Consider the following 17258-nt stretch of genomic DNA (forward strand, 5'->3'; position numbering starts at 1 on the left):
TAGAGAGACACGGGATACCCTGAAAGAACTGAATTATCTGTGGACACAAAGGGGAATTTGAGATGGGAGGTTGGATGGAATTTGTGCTAGTAGGGATGATTGGGGGGATTTGTGATAGGAAGGGGAATGGGGGGTAGGATAAGTGCTAGAAGGGGGGATTTGTGCTAGGAGGGGAATGGGGGGTGTATAAGTGCTAGAGGGGGGAATTTGTGCTAGGAGAGGAATGGGGGGGGGGTGGATAAGTGCTAGGAGGGGGATTTGAGCTAGGATTGGGGGGGGGGGTAGGGAAGAGAGAGGATTTGATCTGGGAGGGGTGATATGTACTGGAAGAGGGGGAATTATTATGGTGGGAGAATTTTTGCTTGCAAAGGGAAGTTATGCTTGGGGGCAAGTGAGAAGATTAGTGCTCAATTTCTTTTTGGGAGGGGGTAGAGTATTTTTGTTGATGCATAATGTACATACATTTTCTTGTTTTGGGGTGGTGTGTTTGCACCGTCTAGCATCTTCGCCCTGGGCACTAGATGACCTTGTCCCAGCACTGCCAGGCAGTAGGGGTAATTGGCACCAAACATAGTGATTAGGATATGCCCAGACACACCTGGCACACCCATGCCAACTGGTCAGATTTACACACACTGTGTAATACCCCCACTGCCATTGTGTACTACACATGAGAGTGGCAGGAAAAACGGTTACAATATTCCGTTATCCACTAAATGTATCACTTTGTTATTATCTGCCTTGTTTTTATATCTATAACAGGAGCGATGCGTCCGGAGATCCCCTTTTATAGCGGCTCAGTTACTAGACACCGACACGCCCACATCCCCGCCTCTTATTCACACCTCCTAGCCCCGCCCAGCCACACAGCCCCGCTGCCAATCACCTCCGCTCAGGCACCGCCCTTCTTTGTTGTTCTGGCCAATGGCAAGCGGCGGAGCGTCCCTGGCCGCCGGGTGACAGTGTCACAATGTAACAAGCTGGCTGGGAAGCGTTCTAGTGTAACCGGCTGCCGCTGGGAGATGGCCGGACTCCCCTCTCCGGGGACTGCAGGTAATCAGCGCCGCAACCCGGGCTCAGTCCTCCGGGAGAGCTGGGGGGAGGAGAGGGGGGGGGGGGGAGATGCCGCAATCCGGAGCCGCTGTGCTGCAGGGAGTCCCCGTGTAGTGTGTATGGAGGACACCGCGGTGATCACCGGACCCCTCCATCCATCCATACTGTATGGGGGGGGTCCTATTATTACTGGGGGGGACATTGTACATTATTATATAGGAGAGGTCAGATCCCACACACCCTGTACATCACTTCTCATCAGTACTATTCTATTATTGATTATCAGTAGCCTATTATTTATTATCATCATTAGTATTTTGGTATTTATTATTATTGATTATTGTGATCATAATTACTATTCAATTATCGTCATTTATTATTCTATGATTTATTATTATGATTGTCTTTAGTATTTTATTATGTATTATTGTGATTATCAATAGACTTATTTATTATGATTATTAAATATTATTATTATTCTATGATTTATTATTTTGATTATCATTACTATTTTATGATTGTGATTATCATTATGCCCCATACACACGATGAGATTATCGGACGAATGAACGTCCGTTTTTTATTGCATGCTAATCTCAGATCGAATCTGATGAGTTTACTAAAGTCACGAAAATTCCCGCACGACATAAAAAAAATTCGTACGTGATGTCATGTGTTGTAATGCATTTGTATTGCATTTTCGAACGATAGCTGTACTGATTACACGAAAATCGTACGATCTAGCATCGTACGAAAAAAATTTCCGTGCACGTCCGATAGAATAATATCGGATGTACTGTTCGAATCGGCTCTCGAAAGCTCTGTACTAACGATCCGATTATCGTACGATCGCATCGAAAGCGGTATTTTCCGTACGATTTTCGTATCGTGTGTACGGGGCATTAGTCTATTATCTATTGTGATCATCATTAGTATTTTGTTAGGATCATAATATCAGTAAAGTAAATAACAGAGTATTAATTATGATCATATTAAATAATAGACTAATGATCACAAAAGTAAAATACTAATGATAATAATAAATCAGAGCATAATGATGATGATGACAATAATAATAGAATACTAATGATCATAATAAATAAAATACTATTCATAATCACAATAAATAATAAAATACTAAAGGCAATCATAATAATGATGACAATAATTGAATAGTACTTATGATCATAATATCAATAATAAATAATAGAATACTAATGATATCAATAATAATAAATCATCAGTATTCTGTTGTTTATTATTATTGATATTATGATCGTCATTACTATTCTATTTTTTATTATTATTATTTCATCATTATTATTCTATTATTTATTATTACGATCATCTTTAGTATTCTGATTGGTAGTAGTAGTATCATTATTATTATTATTATTATTATTATTATTATTATTATTATCATCCTTGTATTCATTTTTATTATTATAATCATGATCATCATTGTTGTTTTTCTTATTATAATTGTAATCATCATTGTTATTATCGATATTAGTAGTAATATGTTGTTATTATTATCATTGCTGTTAATCACTTGTCTTAAGCTACAGTTTTTTTATTTATTTATTTTACTGTGTGTCCAGAAAACCAATCGGCAGCCTATACATCATGCTGGTATATGATGGCGCTATGTACATTTGTGTATTATTTTTGACTAAGTTCACAGTGACGCAGCTGTGTGCGGATCAGAACCGTCAGACGCCATCTGCTGAACGCAAGCGCCGTACATATGTGCCACTTCGTCCTGCATTCACTTGGGTGTTGACAAGGCTGGCATTGCATGAGACCGCACATGCTTAGACGAGATCTTGGTTGTAGTATTATGTGTGATATGTCGCCTTCCACTACAACATCGCTCACATTTGAACATAAACATTTTTGGGTGATTTTGGAGATTGTTTTTCAAAATTGTGTGTTTTTGTTAGTTCCAAGGAGAAGGGGGGGAGGGGGATTAGTTGAAGTGGATCTAAACACAAGAACGAAAATTTATAGTATTGCAGCTACAGGTCTTTAGATGTGTTGGCTGCGTTAGTTTTCTCTTTTCACACTTTCTCCAACTTAATTTTCTTCTGGTGATCCTATTGTTTTGTAGTCCCAGGAGATAGCAGAGAACAATGCTAACTGATAACTTCCGGTGTTCTCTGCCTCTGGACTATTATCAGCTCACAAGTTTTCTGGCTGGATGAACGGAGATATATATATATATATGTGTATATATATAGTGTCTCACAAAAGTTAGTACACCCCTCACATTTAGGTAAATATTTTATCTTTTCATGTGACAACACTGAAGAAATGACACTTTGCTACAATGTAAAGTAGTGAGTGTACAGCTTGTATAAGGCCTCTTTCACAGGGACTGTCCGTTCAGGCCCGCCTGTCAGTTTTTTAGGAGGACCTGAATGGACAATCCATAGACCTCTATGGAGCGTCGGATGTCAGCGGTGACATGTCCGCTGACATCCGACCCACTCCGATCCGAAAAAGTGTGACGGAGGAAAAACCTACTTTTCCATCTATCTGAGGATCGGATGGGCTGACCACGGACTATACGGTCCGTCCTCATCTGATCCCCCATAGGAGAGAGCAGCGCTCTGACAGGTCCGTCCCTTCACAGTGTGCAGAGATGGATCTGACATCTTTCTGCTCAGCGGGGATCGGCGGAGCGATCCCCCGCTGAGCAGAGCGGGCTCCGTACACAGACACGTCCATGTGAAGGAGCCTTAACAGTGTGAATTTGCTGTCCCCTCAAAATAACTCAACACGCAGCCATTAATATCTAAACCACTGGCAACAAAAGTGAGTACACCCCTAAGTGAAAATGTCCAAATTGGGCCCAAAGTGTCAATATTTTGTGTGGCCACCATTATTTTCCAGCACTGCCTTAACCCTCTTGGGCATGGAGTTCACCAGAGGTTCACAGGTTGCCACTGGAGTCCTCTTCCACTCCGCCATGATGACATCACGGAGATGGTGGATGTTAGAGACCTTGTGCTCCTCCACCTTCCGTATGAGGATGCCCCACAGATGCTCAATAGGGTTTAGGTCTGGAGACATGCTTGGCCAGTCCATCATCTTTACCCTCAGCTTCTTTAGCAGGGCAGTGGTTGTCTTGGAGGTGTGCTTGTTGAGGTGTCGTTATCATGTTGAAATACTGCCCTGCGGCCCAGTCTCTGAAGGGAGGGGATCATGCTCTGCTTCAGTATGTCAGTACATGTTGGCATTCATGGTTCCCTCGATGAACTGTAGCTCCCCAGTGCCGGCAGCACTCATGCAGCACCTGACCATGAAACTCCCACCACCATGCTTGACTGTAGGCAAGACACACTTGTCTTTGTACTCCTCACCTGGTTGCTGCCACACACACTTGACACCATCTGAACCTAAACAAATTTATCTTGGTCTCATCAGACCACAGGACATGATTCCAGTAATCCATGTCCTTAGTCTGCTTGTCTTCAGCAAACTGTTTGCGGGCTTTCTTGTGCATCATCTCTAGAAGAGGCTTCCTTCTGGGATGACAGTCATGCAGACCAATTTGATGCAGTGTGTGGCGTATGGTCTGAGCACTGACAGGCTGACCCTCCACCCCTTCAACCTCTGCAGCAATGCCGGCAGCACTCGTATGTCTATTTGCGATCTCTGGATATGTCGCTGAGCACATGCACTCAACTTCTTTGGTCTTGGTCACCGTGCTGCAGCTCAGTTTCAGGGTCTTGGCAATCTTCTTATAGCCTAGGCCATCTTTATGTAGAGCAACAATTATTTTTTTCAGATCCTCAGAGTCCTGTGCCATGTTGAACTTCCAGTGACCAGTATGAGAGAATGAGAGCGATAACACCAAATTTAACACACCTGCTCCCCATTCACACCTGAGTTACATGACATCAGTTTCAGGGTCTTGACAATCTTCATATAGCCTAGGCCATCTTTATGTAGAGCAACAATTTTTTTTTTCTGATCCTCAAAGAGTTCTTTGCCATGTAGAACTTCCAGTGACCAGTATGAGAGAGTGAAAGTGATAACGCCAAATTTAACACACCTGCTCCTCATTCACACCTAAAACCATGTAACACTAATGAGTCACATGACACCGGGGAGGGAAAATGGCTAATTGGGCCCAATTTGGACATTTTCACATAGGGGGTGTACTCACTTTGGTTGCCAGCGATTTAGAAATTAATGGCTGTGTGTTGAGTTATTTTGAGGGGACAGCAAATGTACACTGTTATACAAGCTGTACACTCACTACTTTACATTGTAGCAAAGTGTCATTTCTTCAGTGTTGTCACAAGAAAAGATAGAACTCTGCCAAAAAAGAACCTCGTGTAATTTTCAGGCTTCTTCAACACAACACTCTGGTGTGAATAGGCAGGGCATCATCCAGTCTCCATTTGCATTTTGCAGGCAGAATTGCCACGTTCCTGCCCGTGATTCCAAATCATGTTGCAATCACTGTAAACCGCGCAACAAGCGTTTTGGGTGTCATTATTTTTTAATGGCACACCAAAAGCAGTGCAATTTTGTAGCAGTTGTCACGTGACAGGATCGTGCATCAAAACGCGTCTTTAACTGTTTTAGTACTGGCCACTTTTACCCCCTTCCTGTAAATTTTAAGCTTTCAGTGATGTTGCATTTTGAATGACAATTGTGTGGTCAGGCAGCACTGCACCCAAATTACAGATAGAGCTTTTTTTTTTTTTTTTGGTAGTATTTAATCACCACTGGGTCATTTTTCTCCTTCACTGATGTGTACGCATGAGGCTGCACTGATGGGGACACTTTAATATGCAGCACTGATGGGCATTCATAGGTGGTACAGATTGGCAGCACTGGTGGGCATGGACAGGCAGCACTGATAGGCATTGATATGTGGTACGGATTGGCAGCACTGAAAGACTGCACTGTTGGGGCTGCACTGATGATCTGTGCCCTGATTATCTGCAGATCTCCCCTGTGAGGAAATGTCGCTGATCGGATCTCACCTCATACACTGTCCGTGTGAGGAAAGGAATGCCGATAACCAGCATTTTCCTTGTTTACATATGATCAGCTGTGATTGGATACAGCTGATCACATGGGTAAAGAGCCTTGTCATCGGCTCTTTACCGAGATCAGTGATACACCTTGTCCCAGGGACACAGCGCACCACCGATCGCCACACTGCCCACCCCCATGGGCGCGCAAGTGCAGCGTGAGTGGGATGATGTCATATGACGTCATCCCAGAACAAGAGAGCCGCCTTGCGCCCATCATTTTACTATATGGTGGCGGCTAAAAAATCGTGCAAAAATTGTCACCCAAAAAAGGAACAGATGCTTCTTTTGGACAACAAACGTACATAGGGCAGGCCGATCAAGTGAATAGGCTGCCCTAGGCGACACGCAGAATCGCATGAGAATCATGCTTTGAAAATTGCAAGTGGTAATGCTTGTTCCTGCTACAGAATATGTGATGCATGGTACTGCACTACTGTGCATTGCATCAGGAAAAATGTGGCGTCCATTTTTTTTTTTGTCTGTTTGTTGGATTTTCAGTATGACTGTTTTACAGAAGCCGGTTGTTGGTCCACCTTTTGTTGAAGGGCCAGAAGTACAATAACCGAAATTCACCTGGTTCCTGTTGAGATAACCATATTTCGGTACATGTGTACAGGGCTTTAATGCAATGCACAATCCTAGCTAGCTTTATGTATTAGTAGATAAAACCGCTTTGTTTAGTATAGGATCTGTAATTTGTTTTTGTAGCTCATCTGTCAGTTCCTCAAATGGTGGCTTTACACAGAGCGATTTTTAAATCGCTTTAGTGTTCACAAAAAATGACAATTGGAAGATTTAAAATGCTTGTTTGATGTACCATACATTTAGGCTTGCATCTATGCATTTCGCAGTGCATTTTCAGTTTTGCAGAAATGCACTATAGTCCATTTAACACGATTTCCTATGGGTCACATTCACATCTGTGCGTTTTCAACTGGTGCGTGCATTTGGAAAGGGTCAGGGGCTCTTTTACCTGCAGCAGGTTGCATTTTTTTAGTTCCATAGACTTCAATGAAAATGCAGCAGAAACGTATATAAAAAAACAAAGTGCCTGCTTTTTTTATGTGTTTCCACTGCATATTTGCTGGTTTCCCCCGCATTACAAGAGACACCTACCAAAAAATACATAAAAAAATCATTAGAAATGCATCAAAAAATGCAAAACACACTAGAAAACGGCATCAACCACAACCTGCGTAGGTGTAAGCCCAGCTTTAATGTAGAGACGCATCAAAATATTGGTGGATGAAAATGCATTTTGATAAGTGAAAAGGGTCCTGTAAATGCACATGATTTTGCCACGATTTTACTGTGCTTATGGTGTGTTTTTCATAGGTCATGTGACTCAAAAACCGCATCAAAAGCGCAACAGGAGTGCGTTATTGATGCATTCTTAAATCGGAAGTAGTTCTGGATAGCCGCAATCCAAAGAAATCGTTGCCTTTTATTCAAAAAATGTAATCAAAGATACATGCCGTAGCAGAATGGACTAAAAACGTACGCGTTTCACACTACAAACAGTGCTTAATCATAGCGAGTTTAGCTATGATTAAGCACGTTGTAGTGTGAAACGCGTAAGTTTTTGTCCGTTTTGCTGTGATATGTATCTTTGATGAAATTTTTTGAATAAAAGGCAAAGATTTCTTTGGAGTGCAGCTGTCCTGAACTTCTTCCGATTTATGATTGCTACATGCATTGTCAGCACCTGGGCATCTAAACTGGAGGAGAGGCTTTCTACCCTTGTTTGACCTACCTGGAACGGTGATACCCTTCTTTCTATTGATGCATTCTTGTTGCCAGTGGCGTAACTAGAACCTTCAGGGCCCTGATGCAAGAAACCATGAAGGGCCCCCCCTGAACTCCAGCCAGGGCCCTTCCCTCCGAGTCCGGTGGTGGAACTCCAGGGCGTGGTCACAGGTATGCCCTTTGTGAGCCCTGTAGTTCCACCACTGGTATCAGTATTTTTTTTTTATTTTTAGGTGCCTCATTGGGGGACTGTCCCTAGGCAGGATGGGGTCCCCGTCCCCAGAAGAGATGAGGTCCTTTTCTCCAGGGCAGATGAAGTTACTGCCCCCAGGTGAGAAGGGGTCCCTGTCCCCAGGGGGAGATGGAGGGGGTATGTAATGGTGTGTGGGGAATGGGGTCCTCTCACTCACCATGACCAAGGGGGGGCTGGCAGACAAGCCTGCAGTGTCCTCTGGGGAGCCGGCTCTAATAGGGCTGCACTGCATCTGTGTGCTTAAAGTTTGTTTACCAGGGAGAAGTATGCAGTGCAGTGTGGGCCGGACTCGGGGTGGGCGGGACTCTGGCTGGGAAGAACAGACATCGGACTGAGCGGCAATGCATGGAGCAGGAGAGGGGTACTCTGAGGAGCCGGCTGAGGACACAGGTCATGCGGGTAATGCACAACTAAAGAGCAGCCATATGTAGAGGGGGCTGCATGGGCCCCCTGCATCACAGGGCCCGGTTGCTGTCGCAACTGCTGCACCCCCTATAGTTACGCCCCTGCTTGTTGCGTTTTCAATGCATTTGAACGGGGACATGCTTTTTTGGTGTTTTTTTTTTTTAACTGGCCAAAGTTCGAAAAGGAGGATTTTTTAACACCACGGAAGCCCAACGGACCAGTGTGAGGACATACAAAGAATTTAAAGGGATACATTTTTCTTGAGCATTTCTTGTGCTAATAATGGCCGACAATAAATGTATATTCATTTAAATTCACAATATTAATTAAAAAGTAAATTTTGGGTTTTTAGCCAGGTGCATCCTGAATTTTCACTTTCGGTACCAAAATTTCCATCTTGGTGTACCTCTAGTTTTAGTTTAATGATCATTTTTTCTGTAATCGTAATTTCTGTCTGGACCGATCTGAATGATCTTGGTGAAATCAATCAGATTTTCTCAAAATCAATTGATTTTATTATGTGATTCTGTGAAACATCATTCAATCAGATCGCTACGGGTACGGTTATCATAAATGTGCAAAAGCAGATAATCGGGCAGTCTGCTGGCATCCATAAGCCTGTGCATGCCGGCAGTTAGTGATCGCCTCTGTATGTATGGGTTTGAAGAATGATGGATTGCTAGTCAATTAACGCATTTCAAAGTCAATTACGGTGGCTGGATATGTGCTCATCCCAGGACGGTGCGTTCTACCATAGATCAGATTACGGAGTGTGCGCAAATTCATTCTCTCAACAAATCACGGTTTGTAGAACTGCAGATCTGTCAGAAGATTGGGGCTTGATCTGTGTATATCTGGTGACATCTGTCAGTTTGATTGACACTTCCTTATCTGCAGCAGCCGTGGCAGATTTTAGGTTTTGACAATCGCAAATTAAAAAAAAAATTTTTTTTTGAGGTAGAACGTGGACGATGCAGCTGGTAGTGTGAGAGCTGCGGTAGCTCGGTGTGTGTAGTACGGGCAGCCTGCTATTCTGTCACATCGCTGCTGTATTGTAGTATTCTCATTCAGTCAGCATCCAGTGTTAATCCATTGCAGCTGTGACACAGGATCTGGTGTAACGGAATCCTTCAACAGCATAGGAGATGCATTACACATATATATGGGGCAGATCGGGTTTCCTGCGAGTCGGCATTGTCTGTCCGATGGCAAGTGTGCATCACATTTCCCAGTACGTGTCTCCATAAATCTGCATTGTGCCTGCTGCGCTGGCAGGGGTGGCAGTGCCATGCAGACCTCCAGGTTCCATAATCTACAACAACAGAAAACACTGCTTGTAAAATCTTTTCATTGACACTGTTAGGGTTTATTTAACCAATTCAGCTCCTGTAGGTTTACCCCCCCCCCCCCCTTCATGACCAGGCCATTTTTAGCTATACGGCACTGCGTTACTTTAACTGACAATTGCACAGTCCTGCAGCAAGGCACTCAAAAACAATTGATGCCCTATTTTTTTTCCCCACAAATAGAGCTTTCTTTTGATGGTATTTGATCACCTCTGCGGTTTTTATTTTTTGTACTATAAACAAAAAAAGCGTCAAATTTTGAAAAAAAAAAAACAATAATTTTTACTTTCTGCCAATAAAAAAAATGTAAAAAATCACATTTATTCATCAATTTAGGCCAATATGTATTCTGCTAAATGTTTTTGGTGAACAAAATTCCCAATAGGCGTATATTGATTGGTTTGCACAAAAGTTATAGCGTCTAAAAACTATGGGATTTATTTATGGAATGTTTATTTTTTACTAGTAATGGCAGCGATCAGCGATTTTATTTATTTATTTTTTGACGACCAGGGACACTAATACAGTGATCAGTGCTAAAAAAACAGCACTGTCACTGTACTATTGCCACTGGCAGGGAAGAGGTTAACATCAGGAGCGATCAAAGGGTTAAATGTACTCCTAGTTGGTGCTTTCTAGCTGGGGGGGGGGGGGGTGTTTTGACTGGGGGGGAAGACAGATCCATGTTTTTGCTTAGCAAGAACACAATGGGGGTTATTTACTAAAGGAAAATCCACTTTTCACTGCAAGTGCACTTGGAAGTAAAGTCGCTGTAGATCCGAGGGGGACATGCAAGGAAAATGCAAAACAGCATTTTAGCTTGCACATGATTGGATGATAAAATCAGCAGAGTTTCCACTCATTTCAGATCTACCACTTAGATTTAGAGTGACTGCACTTCCAAGTGCAATGCAAAGTGGATTTGACTTTCGTAAATAACCCCCAAGATAGCCATCTTCCTCTCTCACAGAATGGAGGTCTGCTTTGTTTACGTAGGCAGATTGCCGTTCTGCCTCTCCTGAGAACGATCGTGAGGTGCAGGCGAACATCAGGTCTGTCGGACCCGCTGATTGGCTCCCGCTGTGTCCAGTCATCGTGAGCAGGTACATGATTTTGCGCAAGAGGGCCGCCCCGCCCCAAGGAGGGTGTCAGATGTTTTGAATAGTATATGGCAAAATTATCCCTCGATGCTGATATATACACACATATAGCCGTGGCCAAAAGTTTTGAGAATGACACAAATATTAATTTTCACAAGTCTGCTGCTTCAGTTTTTATGATGGCAATTTGTATATACTCCAGAATGTTATGAAAAATGATCAGATGAATTGCAGTTAATTGCAAAGGTCCTCTTTGTCGTGAAAATGAACTCCCATAAAAAACTAGCACTGCATTTGTGAAGAAGGTTTCAGGGGGCCCAAGAAAGTCCAGTAATCTCCAGGACCGTCTCCTGCAGTTCATTCAGCTGTGGGATTGCGGCACCACCAGTGCTGAACTTGCTCAGGAATAGCAGTATTCCGGTGTGAGGACATCGGCACACACAGTGAGGAGAAGACATTGAGGGTGGCCTGGTATCTAGAAGGGCAGCATAGAAGCCACTTCTCTCCAGGAAAAACATCAAAACATCAGAGAGACTGATATTCTGGAAAAGGTACAGAGATTGGACTGCTGAGGTCTGGGGTTAAGTCATTTTCTCTGATAAATCCCCCTTCCGATTGTTTGGGGCATCCGGCTAACATCAGTTTTGTGTCATGCCAACAGTAAAGCACCCTGAGACCACTCATGTGTGGGGTTGCTTCTCAGCCAAGGGAGTGCGGCTTGCTCCAAATTTTGCCCAAGAACACAGCCATGAATAAAGACTGGTACAAAAACATCCTCCGAGAGCAACTTCTCCCAACCACCCAAGAACAGTTTGGTGATGAACAATGCTTTTTCCAGCGTGATGGAGCCCCTTGCCATGAGGCTAAAGTGATAACTAAGTGGCTTGGGAACAAAACATCGACATTTTGGGTCCATGGCCAGGAAACTCCCCAGACCTGAACCACCTCAATACAGGGCACTTACACCCCCTTCCTGCCCAGGCCAATTTTCAGCTTTCATCACTGCCGGACTTTGAATGACAATTGCCTGGTCATGCTACACTGTACCCAAACAAATATTTTATCATTTTGTTCCCACAAATAAGGCTTTCTTTTGGTGGTATTTGATCACTACTGGGGTTTTTATTTTTTGGGCAACAAATAAAAAAAACTGTAAATTTTTGAAAAAAAAAAGTTTTTCTTTTGTTTCTGTTGTAAATAAGTATGTTTTCTCCTTCACTGATGGGCACTGATGAGGCTGCACTAACATACACCGATAAGGCAGCACTGATGGGCACTGATGAGGTAGCACTGATAGGTGGCACTGGGCACTGATAGTTGCCACTGATGGGTACTTATGGGTGGCACTGCTGGGCATCACTAATGAGGAGACATCTGGCAGGCATTAGTAGTGGGCACTGGCTGGCACCATTTGTGGGCACCGATTGGCATATTTTGGGTATTGTGTGATATCCCTGGTGGCCATGGGGGGGCATACCTGGTCATCCATGTGTGGTAGGCATCCCTGGTGGTCCTGGTGGCATCCCCGGTGGTCCAGTGTGGGCATCGGCTAGGGGGCTGCGCTGCTGAACAGTGCAGACCCCCCCCCGTCAGAAGAGCCACCGATCAGCTCTCGTCTACTTGTGTCAGGCGCGAGTGACAAAAAAGCAGATAAAGAGCTCCGTCAGAGGCTCTTTACCGAGATTGGTGCAGCGGTGTATCAGACTGATGCCGCACTATGCGCCCCCACAGCTGCGTGTGCCGGCAGTTACCCTGCTGGACGCCATATGGGGCCCAGTCAGAATAACTGAACCACCGACCGGCTGTCATTTTGCTGTAGGCCGGGCATGAAGTGGTTAATGTAGTCAATCCTTGTTAATGTGGTTAATCCTCAAGAGGCAGGGAACAAAAAAGCTCCCACAAATTCTGACAAACTCCAAGCATTGATTATGCAGTAATGGGCTGCCATCAGTCAGGATGTGGCCCAGAAGTTGATTGACGGCATGCCAGGGCGAATTGCAGGGGTCTTGAAAAAGAAGGGTCAACACCCCCAATACAGTAAATATTGACTCTTTGCATAAACTTAATCTAATTGTCACGAAAAGCCTTTGACACTTATGAAATGCTTATAATTATACTTCAGTATACCATAGTAACATCTGACAAAAAGATCCAAAAACACAGAAGCAACAGACTTTGTGAAAACTAATATTTGTCTTTCTCAAAACTTTTGGCCACGGCTGTAGATAGGCAGCTGAAGTTATGTGAGAATCTCCACATTCCTGATAGTTGCTCAGTGAGAAGTCTGGCCTGCCTCTAGATTAGTGTCTGGAGGTTTTCAATGATGGAGGTCATTGTAAAGTTCCTTGTAGTCGGACAGATTCGACTTGTACTTGTGTTGTGATGATGAAGATGTTTCACCACTTCAGCAGTTCTGAGGAAGCCATTTCAGTGAGTGGTGACATTCCTTCAACATTACAAGACGTGACTAACTAGCACTCAGCACTTTGCCATCTGTTTTCTACTTAAACTAGGGGCAGTCAATGTACTTTATACAGAGGGCCTCAAGTGTGGCCCCTGGCCTCACCAAAGGGCCACACACAGTTATCAGTGAATATAGTGTTACAGAAAGCTGTCAGACACTGAGGACGTACTGTGGGAGGTTGTCAGAGACTGCTGACATGCTGCAGTCAGTTGTTGGAGGCTTGGAATATGCTTTCGGAGACGGTCATAGACTGAAGATGCTTTACATGAGAGATCACAGGAATTACAGCCCCTTTACAAGTCAATGTTTCTGCATTTGTGCTCCCTGCAACACAAACGTGGTTGTGAACCCTCACATATACCCAGTGAAGTGACTGGTTTCAGGGGATACACAGAAATGAAACAAATCCATCTAAGTCGTTCCCGTTTATCTGCAGCCCTTTCTCCTCTACAGCCATTCAAAGTGCAGAATTTATAAAGCTTGCCTGAGTTATCAGAAAGCAGGGGACAGAGACTTGAAATTACAAACTGAAGAGCTCAGTGAGGAGAGCTCTGAGAGCTGATTGGAGAGAAGTGACACACCCCCTCCACACAGCACACAGGAACAGAGGTTCTCAATCAGCTGGAAGTCCCTCCCCTGTCACCATTTTTCACTTGGTGTCAGGAAAACCTGTCAGAATGGACTCCTGCAGATAGTATAGGAGTGAGACAGCATACAGAAATGAGACTTAGTGCTCTGGATTGAGACATACTATAGAGGGATATGTTTTGTTCATATTTCATGTCTGAGGTTTACAATGAATTATAAAATAGACTTATGGCACTTTTGATACTTCTCTTGGCAAGATCCATTGTGGAAGATCGGAGGAAACAACAAAACATAAAGACATGGACAGCACCAAAGATTCACTAGGTTTAAAAAAAGTGTTAAAAAAATTCCCTGCATAAAAAAAATAAAAATAAAACTTACCTGTCCAGCTGCCCACACTGCTCCCTTCCACAGCTAATCATGCTGGAGGAATTTCCAGTGTCTAATGCCCCGTACACACGAGCGGATTGTTGGATGTTTTTTCCGATGGAATTCCGCTCAAGCTTGGCTTGCATACACACGCAGTCACACAAGTTCTCTGAACTATCGACCATCAAGAATGCGGCGATGTACAACACTACGACGAGCCGAGAAAATGAAGTTCAATGCTTCCGAGCATGCGTCAAATTGTTTCTGAGCATGCGTAGGAATTTTGTGCGTCGGAATTGGTACAGACGATTGGAATTTCTGATCGGAACTTTTTCCGACCGAAAAATTGAGAGCCCGTTCTCAGGCTTTTGCTGGCAGGAATTCCACCAGCAAAAGTCCTATGGAGCATACACATGGTTGGAATTTCCGACCAAAAACTGTCATCGGACTTTTGCTGGCCGAATTGCTGATCATGTGTAGGGGACAGGCGCTGGGAGTGTGATACCTGGTCCCCCTTAGTGCTCTGTAGTTCCTCCTGCCCACCTTTAACACAGTATTAGGCCCGGTTCACATTGGTGCAACATACGCTCCGTCTTTGAGAGTACATGCCGCATGACATGTAAAAATTATTTCCTATGGGAGCCATCCTAACTGTACTGACTTGTGTCGGTCCGACTTTAGAAAGGGTTCCTGCGCAACTTTGGTCCGACTTCTGGCCAATTTCAGCCCATAGAATTGAATGGAAGTCGCATCCAAGTTGGATCCTAATTGATGTGATTTGGATCCATCATTACAGGAAGATTACACAGGTATTCCCTGAAGTTGTATCAAAGTTGCTTAAAAGTCGCACAGAAGTCGCCTGGCAAAGTCATGCGAATTTCATGACCGAGCAGTGTGAACCTGGCGCTAAACCCAAATGCAAACACTTATTATATTGCAGCTTATCAATTCTTAGATGTGATGGCTGCATTGGTTTTCTTCTTCTTCCCTTTTTTTTTAGGCTTTCTTTTTTCTATATATAAAGTACTAGCTGGAGTTCAGTTTCAATATTCTGGTATTTAAATCTGCTAGTTCATCTAGTACCCCCCCCCCCCCCCCCCCCACCGACTGGCAATGCCCCCTGTGCTCCTTCATCCAGAGTGGGAGCACTCATACACACTGGACATTTTTTGGATGTTTTTACAGTTGCTGTTTTTGGCTTCAGATATCTTTCTCTGAATAACCAGCATCATGTTATCCCATGTGTCCATGCACACATAGGCTGTTATATTTTTGGCTGTAAAGGTTCTGAGAGGCGTTTTTCAGCTGTAAAAACGCTCCAACGTCAAAAAGCGCTGATAAACGCTCACCAGTGTTTTTTAATGGTTTTGATCTTTTGAAAAATATTAAACAAATAAAAACGCTGAAAAACATTGAAAAACTCACTGCAAAGTTACTGGAATTTTTATAACATTATTATTAGTGCCGTGTGCATGAGGCCTTATAAAGGAGGTGTATTGGGCCTCTTTCACACGGGGCGGAATCAGTCCAAGTGGAGCCGCCTGCTCAGTGGGGGATCTCTCCGTTAATTTTCCATAAAGCAGATGACAGGTCTGTGTCTGCTCTGCTATGCTATGACACGCGGATACTGTTGTTCTCTATGGGGCGCTTGGATGGGAACAGACTCCATGTCTGTTTCCATCTGATTTTTCGTTCGTTCCGCCAGAAGGATGGTGAATGTATCCCCATCCGTCTGTTTTTAGCGGATCGGATGGTGGCGGGCGACAGCGGACACATGTCCACTAACATCCGCCACCCTATAGAGCAGGGATATGCAATTAGTGGACCTCCAGCTGTTGCAAAACTACAAGTCCCATCACGCCTCTGCCTCTGGGTGTCGCACTTGTGGCTGTCAGTCTTGCTATGCCTCATGGGACTTGTAGTTCTGCAACAACTGGAGGCCCGCTAATTGCATTATCCCTGCCATAGAAAATAATGAGTGGTCCAATCGGGTCTGCCTGAAAAACGGACAAGCACACCTGATCGGTCCGCTGGTGTAAAAGGGGCCTTACTGGCCAGATCATCAGGAGAAAAAAGAGGGAAAAAGCCTAAAAAAAAAAAAACGAATGCAGCCGCTACATTTATTGATTGGTAAGCTGCAATATAGTATATTTTTGGTTTAGGTCGCTATGGGCCACACTAGTGATGTAGGGGCAGATGGCTGGAACCACATTGGTTACGAATAGGTTGGCAAGCGTGGCTTTTTCGGGGAGCAAAGTTTGGTGATGTAGGCGGTGAGACAAGCACATATTTCATTTTTTGCAAGGATTGCGTTTTTTAAAGGGCATGACAACCCTAAATCTATCGTTCTGTATGTTTTTGAGGTTTTGCCTCACTGTATACTGTTTTGTTCAGCAAATCTTTTTTTGTGCATCTGTTTTGATGTTTCACACTTGGAAATTCTTCCAATACCAGCTCTTCCTTCTACAGGCTGACACCGCTAAGCCGACTATAAAATGTAAATTATTTGCACACTAATAATCTTGAATATAACACTTTCTCTGAACAGTGCCTGCTGCACCCCAGAAGCACATGGTCTTCTTGTTAATAACATGTACAATTATTTATAAACCTGCACTATAGCCCATAGATGGCCAAATGTAGTGTCAATAAAATTTCACAAATCATTTTCTATATGGTGAAGGTCCCTGTGCTGACCCAAGTACGGTGCTACAACTTTTCAGACCACCACCATCTTCTCTTTGGCCATCATCCATCTAACTTTCAGACCTGACTTTCTTTTAGGACAGTGGTTGTCAACTTATGAGCTAAAAGAGACCTCAAGGGCCACACGTAATGTTCAATATATGAAATTCTTGAGAGGACTGTCAGAGACTG

At 43.7% G+C, this 17258-nt stretch overlaps 1 protein-coding gene across 1 annotated transcript in view; it reads left to right on the top strand.

Moving 5' to 3' along the window:
* Nucleotides 1–925: 925 nt before the first annotated feature.
* The window catches only part of VASH2 (vasohibin 2), a 152989-nt gene continuing 136656 nt past the window's right edge, over nt 926–17258 (top strand). Inside the window, exon 1 of the mRNA XM_077485754.1 lies at nt 926–1053. The gene's annotated coding sequence lies outside the window, so the exon portion shown is untranslated. The remainder of the gene's footprint in view (nt 1054–17258) is intronic.

The sequence above is a fragment of the Lithobates pipiens genome, unplaced genomic scaffold (assembly GCF_037356315.1).
Source record: "Lithobates pipiens isolate NorthernLeopardFrog02 unplaced genomic scaffold, aLitPip1_a1.2 Scaffold_18, whole genome shotgun sequence".
NCBI lineage: Eukaryota > Metazoa > Chordata > Amphibia > Anura > Ranidae > Lithobates > Lithobates pipiens.